Source organism: Microtus ochrogaster, chromosome 2 (genome assembly GCF_000317375.1).
Source record: "Microtus ochrogaster isolate Prairie Vole_2 chromosome 2, MicOch1.0, whole genome shotgun sequence".
NCBI classification, from domain to species: domain Eukaryota; kingdom Metazoa; phylum Chordata; class Mammalia; order Rodentia; family Cricetidae; genus Microtus; species Microtus ochrogaster.
The window spans coordinates 93,250,398-93,257,649 of NC_022010.1; positions in this window are offsets into that span (position 1 = coordinate 93,250,398).

Here is a 7,252-nt window from a genome sequence, read left to right on the forward strand (position 1 = left end):
GGTTTTTGATCCTACTGCACGTACTGGCTTTGTGGGAGCCTAGGCAGTTTGGATGCTCACCTTACTAGACCTGGGTGGAGGTGGGTGGTCCTTGGACTTCCCACAGGGCAGGGAATCCTGATTGCTCTTCGGACTGACGAGGGAGGGGGACTTGATTGGGGTGGGGGGAAATGGGAGGCGGAGGCGGGAAGGAGGCAGAAATCTTAAATAAATAAATAAAAAATGTCCTACGTTAGTCCAGCTTCTCTAGTGAGTTTGGTGTGCAGTGCCTAGCAGCTACTTAAATTCAGGGATTCCCAGTTCACTTGTGCAAGGCAGAATGGACATTTGGTTTATGATTGCGATAAGAAATGGAACTATTTTCTGTGAAAGGATTCTGTAATCTAAAATTCTCTGCAGCATTACGTGTGCCTATTCACAACAGTAGCTAACATTTTAAGAAGAAAAAACTTGTAGAATTTAGACATATATTATTTAATGAAATACTCATTTTTAACAATATTGATATGAATGTGAAGCCTAGGGAAAAGCAAAAGCTCTACAGTCAAATAGAGGTACGGAACCTGTTAGAAAATAGATTATACTCAAATGCAGAGGGATACCCTGGATATACACCTGTATATACCCTGTATATATACCTATACCCTATATACTCAACGGACATTTCATTCTTATCACTTTAAGATAACAAGTTGAAAATGATTATGCCATTAGTATAGATTACCATGATGAATCAAACACAAGGGGGCGTTTGCTCCATTAATTTTAAGACTCTAATGGATTCCACACACAAGCAGGCATTTTTATCATCTCCAACAGCTTTTTGCATGCATGTCATGCAGCACATTTTCAAGCACTTATTAGTTTCATATACTCAATTCTATGTGCATTATGATCTTGCTTCCTTGATCTTAATGTTCTCAAGTGAGGTTATAATTCTATTTCTTCCTAAAAAATATTTTCATCACACTTATTGATCTCAAACATAAAACATAAAGAGATGAGTAACAGGTTTATGTTACAAATGTACATTCTACCTTGCACAAGTGAACTGGGAAACACTGAATTTAAGTAACTGTTAGGCACTACACAGGTACTATATATTTTAAGAATTTGAAAGATAAACCTATTAGAAGTGCTCTATAGTCTCTCACCCTTTGTACAAAAGTTTGCTCAGCTATTAGGCAAACAAGTTATAAGTCTGGGCTAATTTAGGGGTGGCATAGCTTGAGTTAAGTTTTCCAAGTTCAAGAAAAGGAAATCTGTAATCACAATTCATTTAGATCGAGGGTTTGTGTGGAGTAGGTCATTAAAAGCAATACTTACAATGAGTAATAATTAAAAATAAGCAAATCGCAATAACACAAAACACAGAAGGTTTATCCTCTCTTCCCTTCTGAAAGCGTGTTCTGTATTTTTGCAAAAGGAACATGTATTTTACCAAATATAGGCATATGTGTGTGTGTGTGTCTTAGCATGATAAAACAAGAAGGGGCTCAAAGTTTCAGTATTACAAATGGATACAATAAAATATGCTAAGGAAGGGCTTTCTGATGAACTGATACCATGTCAGATAGCATCAATGGAAAGCTCAAATCTACTGAAGGTGGAAGATCTTAAATCTTTGAAGAACATGCGGATGCCAATGTGGCTGGAGCTGAATAAGGAGGCCCATGCTCAGTCTGAAGTGCAGAAAGCATCACAGAGGGCATTAGGCAGGGTTTGTAAAGATATAGCCTTGATCTGCATGAAAAACAGTAGAAAAGAAACCAAAGAAAGTCCTGAGAGGATGATTGACTTGATCTGACACCTGCTTCTGAAACATTAGATTGTTTGCATGAGTTGACCCTGGAAAGTGGTTAATGACCTACAGGTGAGCCATAGGAGTGGCTGGCATCAGATTAGCGTGGTGGCTATGATTAATAGAATCAGATGTGTGTGAATAGAATCTGAATTTCTTGTTTGTTAGTGCATAAAGTATAAGATTTAAAAAAATGGAGTAGCCAAGAATGACTACCATATTCGCCTCAAGGAATTAGAAAACAAAGTTAGAATTAGCTGAAGGATAGAAGTCTGTGAGGAAAGTGAATTTTAAAAAGATGATAAGGAATCCGGTTTCTAGGACTTTTCTACTAAGCATCAGAAAAAAAAATACTGTAGACAATTGAAGATATGAATTGAGAATTTAAAGATAAAGTGAAGAATCACAGTGGATTGTAGAAGGAGTGGTGGGCTGCGTCCCGCCACCCGGCTAGCTTTACACCCTAAATAACAACACATAAATTGTATTCTTTTAAACACTGCTTGGCCCATTAGCTCTAGCCTCTTACAGGCTAACTCTCACATCTTGATTAACCCATTTCTATTAGTGTGTGTAGCACCACGAGGTGGTGCCTTACCGGGAAGGATCTTAACCTGTGTCCACCTTGGAGAGGAGAGCTATAGTTTCTGCCTGACTCAGCTTTCTTTCTCCCAGAATTCTGTTCCATCTTCTCCACCTATCTAAGCTGCTGTCCTATCAAAAGCCAAGGCAGTTTTTTTTATTAACCAATGAAAGTAATACATAGACAAATGACCCTCCTCCATCAGTGGACTCTATGGTGGGAGGCACAAACTTACAGTCATGACATCGATAGATCACTGCGTATTAGAGTTGTCTAGAAGGAGACACATGCACACACTAATTGTTATTTATTAGACTGATTTATATGGTCAGAATCTAGACAACTCCTCAATATCTGTCTCCTTGCTGGTGCACCACAGGATCAGGTAACCAATTATTCAAAAAACTGGAAGCCTTAGCGCAAGATGAAACAATAACTCAGTTCAGTCCATGGCTCCCTAGAAAGTTGCTGCTATGAGACCCTCTTGAAAGACTAAAGAAACTGGGAGCTGAGATTCATAGGATCACATAAGGAGAGTAATGAAATGTTATCAGTCCCCCAGATACTAAGGACTGATGAAGAAATGAAGGCAAAAGAGATGTCTGAGCATTGAGTATTTTAAATGTTAAAATGACAATAAGTAAATTATACTCTCCTTCAAGAGAGGAAATAAGCATAAAGGATTGGGCTCTGTGATCTCTGAACAGGACATTTGGAAGTAGGAACACTAGGAAATGCAAAGAAGAAATAATAAAATCCCACATCAAAATAGTAAATACATACAGGCGGCCCCACTCTGGTATACTCACACAGACATGAACGCAGGGAAGAAATCCAGAGAGAAAAGAAACTGTGGCAAAGTAGTCACCACAGAAGGTATTAGAACGATTTTAGAGTATGGCACAGGTGGCAGGACAGCGTCTAAGAGAAGGCATGGACAACTAGATGCTTCCTGATAAAATATTAGTAAATGTATAGGAGATTTGAAAAGCAAGCGTGGTGTTTGAATGAGAAATGTCCTTCATATCTCAGGCCTGTTGGTGGCACTATTTGGGGGAAGTTTGGGTGGTATTATGACGGTGCTAGGAGAAGTGTTTCAGTAGGGGTGGGCTTTAAGAGTTAAAAGCCTTGTTTACTTTTAGTTCATTGTTTCTGCTTTGTTCTTGGAATTTAAGATATGGGCCCTCAGCTTCCTGTTCTTGCTGCCTGCCATCCCTATCAATAGCTGTCTGGTTTCTCTTTCATGACCAGAGTTTCTCAGAAGATACGTGCTATTTTCCTTTGGGGAAGAACAATTGTCTGTTGACCAGGAGTATTCCAGGCATTGCAGGATAAATAAAAACCCAGCCTTCTTCTAGTGTCAAGAGCAAGGGTCACTGTGAAGACAGAAAACGTCTCCTGCAGAGAGGCACTGAAGGGACCTTGGAGTGAGACAAACAGCAGGATGAGAAGAAACATAAGACGAACCAGAGGCAGCAGCAAAACCTCACAAATGGGAATTTAATGCACACAGTGATAAGATAAGAGAAGCCTTCTTTTGATTACTATTAATACAGTTGGCATGGAAAGTGTGATTGAGAAAATAAAAGATCTATAAACAAATAAATAAGTGAGTAAGAGCTGGGTGTGGTGGCTCAGATCTTTAATCCCAGTCACAGATACAGAGCGAGGCCCTATTTAAGGAATAGAGGAGAATGAAGGAAAAACAGGAAGGAAGGGACAATGGAAGGAAGGAAAAAAGAAAATAAAATAAAAGCAAGATAGAGAACACAATAGGTTCAGTGGAAAGTAAAATCGTGATAATGTGAATAACTATGTAAACATCTGAATAAACAAAATACACATAAGTATGCATATATGTATATATACATATACATATTTGGACATATGCTTGTAATATATATGAGCATATATACATGTAACAGTGTATGTGTATCTTAGAACTAACTCGGGAAGATACATAGAATCTAATTGTTTTCAAGCTTTTACTGAAATATTTGTATTTTTATTGTTTCTCACAAATCAAATAACTAGCTGTGATTGATTTACATGTTTGCAAGCAGTTATACTGTCAGAAATTCTCCTAAAGGACAGGATAATAGACCAGTAATGACAGGTCACTACACATGCTGGCCAAGGGCTATGCCATTAAACCTCATCTCCTGACATCCCAGAAGCTCCTGATGCCTTAAAGGAGCATCTAGAAGATACTACAAATACTACAAAAATTTAGAAGAATCTCCTTTAACCTTGGACTAGAACAAGAAATTCCATTAGCCTTACTTTTTTTAAAAAGCTTTCTATTGATTCTTTGTGGATTTCATTTCATGCATCTCGATCTCATTCATCTCCATGTCCCTTTGTATCCCTCTGTCCTTATTAACCTCCCTCCTAAAGTAAAATGAAATTTAAAAGAAAAACCAAAAACCAAAAAGAAAAAAAAAACCAACCCCACAAACAAACAATCTCAGTGTGGAAGCTGTAGTGTGGCCCGGTGGGTCACACAGTGCAGCCTTTAGTCCATACACCTGCACTAGCAAGTGTTCATTGCAGTGAGTCACTGGTCTGGTTTGAAGCCTCTGGTTTCTGTTACACTGTAGATACTGGGACCTCGCTGGGGCTCCTCGTGGATATCCTATTGTTCCCCTGTGTCATGGAGATCCTGCAGCTTTGGGTCTGAAGGTCTGGCCATTTCACATGCTCCAGAGGTTCACAGATGAGGAGAATGGTGGCATGGGCTAACTCAGCTCTAGTTTTGGGACTAGGTGGTAACTGGGTTGGTCATATTGCCGGTTTTCCCTCATCATCACCACCTAGGCAAATTCTCCTGTGCTGCCCCAGCTAGCTCACCAATTCAACAGGGAGTGAGGACCAGGGACAGTTCTCCTGCTCTCATACCCTCAGGACTATCACCCACTATCACCCACACCTTCAGGACCCACTCTGCTTGCCCTCGGGGCTGGCTCACCTGTGTCCCCTACCAACAAGGTTAGCTATAGTGTGCTGCCTGGTTGGGGTGCAGGGTCTGCTCTTCAGAATGCTGCAGGCTGTGAGGGGCGGAACTCTCATGACCCCAGCTCTCATGACCCTAGGATCTGCTCTCCCACAAGTCACTGGCAACCAAGGGTGGGGGAGGGGAGAGGGAGGAGGAGGGCATCTCTCCCTTGCCAACACCACTGTGCTCCAGACAGGCAGTCGGGCTAGTTTTCCCACTCTCTTGCCTTCAGGGCCAGCTCATCCACACCTGTCCCAAAGGGGCCACCTCTATTATTGTGCTGCCGGGACAAGGTATCTGCTCTTCTGAGTGCTGCAGACAGTGAAAGGCTGGGGCAACTCTGTGTAGCCCTATCTTCATGGTGTTTTGTGGTAACAGGAGCCACAGATATCAACACAGACCATGGCTGCAGCAGGACTACTGTCCCAGACATGACCCTCAGCAGTAGCCCAGGCCCAGACAACACCATGGCTCTGGGTGGCAACACAGGTCATTCAGATCTGTATGTCCCTGGCAGTGGCATGGCCATTGGACACTAACATGGCCCTAGGTGGTAGCCCTGATGCCTAACATTTGTGTGACCCTTAGTGGCAACAAAGGCCATGGATATCAACATAGACTTGGTTATGGCAGGACCACAGACCCGGACATTGTCTTTGGAAGCAGCCTGGGCCCTGAAGTCACCATGGCCCCAGTTAAGCAGTACAGGCCACTCGGATCCATGTGGATGCAGTGGCAGTGTTAGCTTTACCTTATGAACATTGCAATGCAAGACTTAGTAGATGAATGCATACATAGGGATGTACTTAAAACCCAGTTAAGATGGGAGAGGAAAGCATACAGTTGCAAACAGTCGCATTTTTCATGGGCATTGATAGAAAACACTGCGATGGGTTAAAGGAGAGAATTGGAAAATATGCTATGAAAGAGATCAACATAAAATTTGCACTGTAAAATGCAATGGGCAATGAAGACACCCATGTAGTAGCTACCATGTCCCTCATATGTATAGGGGTAAATACGCCTCGATCATTATATGTCTTACTCTAGATCTACTGCTATTTGCTGTCATTGTTACTTGAATATCTTCCAGAATCAAATGACTACGTTTTAATTTTTGCATATATTCAATATTTGCCACTTTCCTTTGTGAACTGATGTAGGAGAGCCCGCTTGTTTGTCCTGGCCACCTGGCTAGCTTAGCTCCGAAATAACTACACAAAAATTGTATTAATTAAAACACTGCTTGGCCCATTAGCTCTATCTTTTTATTGGCTAAGGCTTACATCTTAATTTAACCAATTGCTACTAATCTGTGTATTGCCACATGGCAGTGGCTTACCGGCAAAGCATGTCTATCTCTGGCAGCGGATTCATGGCATCCCCTGACTCTGCTTTCTTCCTCCCAGAATTCAGTTTTGTCTTCTCTGCCTACTCAAATTCTGCCCTATTAGGCCAAGGCAGTTTCTTTATTCATTAACCAATACAAGAAACACACAGAGGGAACTCCCACATCAAACTGACATTTACAGCAGAAAGTTACACCTGTGTTAGTTACAAGGCTTATAGAACTTTGGGATTGTGGTGAGTTGGAATCTTACAGGTCCAGAGACTAATTTTTAATTATCTTTTACTTGCTTTTAAAATTTTGCTTTTGTTTTTTAATTATATGTATGTACATGGGGGTATGTGCACATGAGTACACATGTCATTGGAAGACAGGAGACTGGGTCATGTACCCTGTACCTGCATGTCCTTGTGAGCTTCTGAACCAGGGTGCTGGGAACTGAAGTAAGTGTTTCACAAGATCAGAGCCTGAACTTAACTGCCGAGCCATTTCTCTGTTCCCTATCTCGGTCCCTTAAAAGCTGCT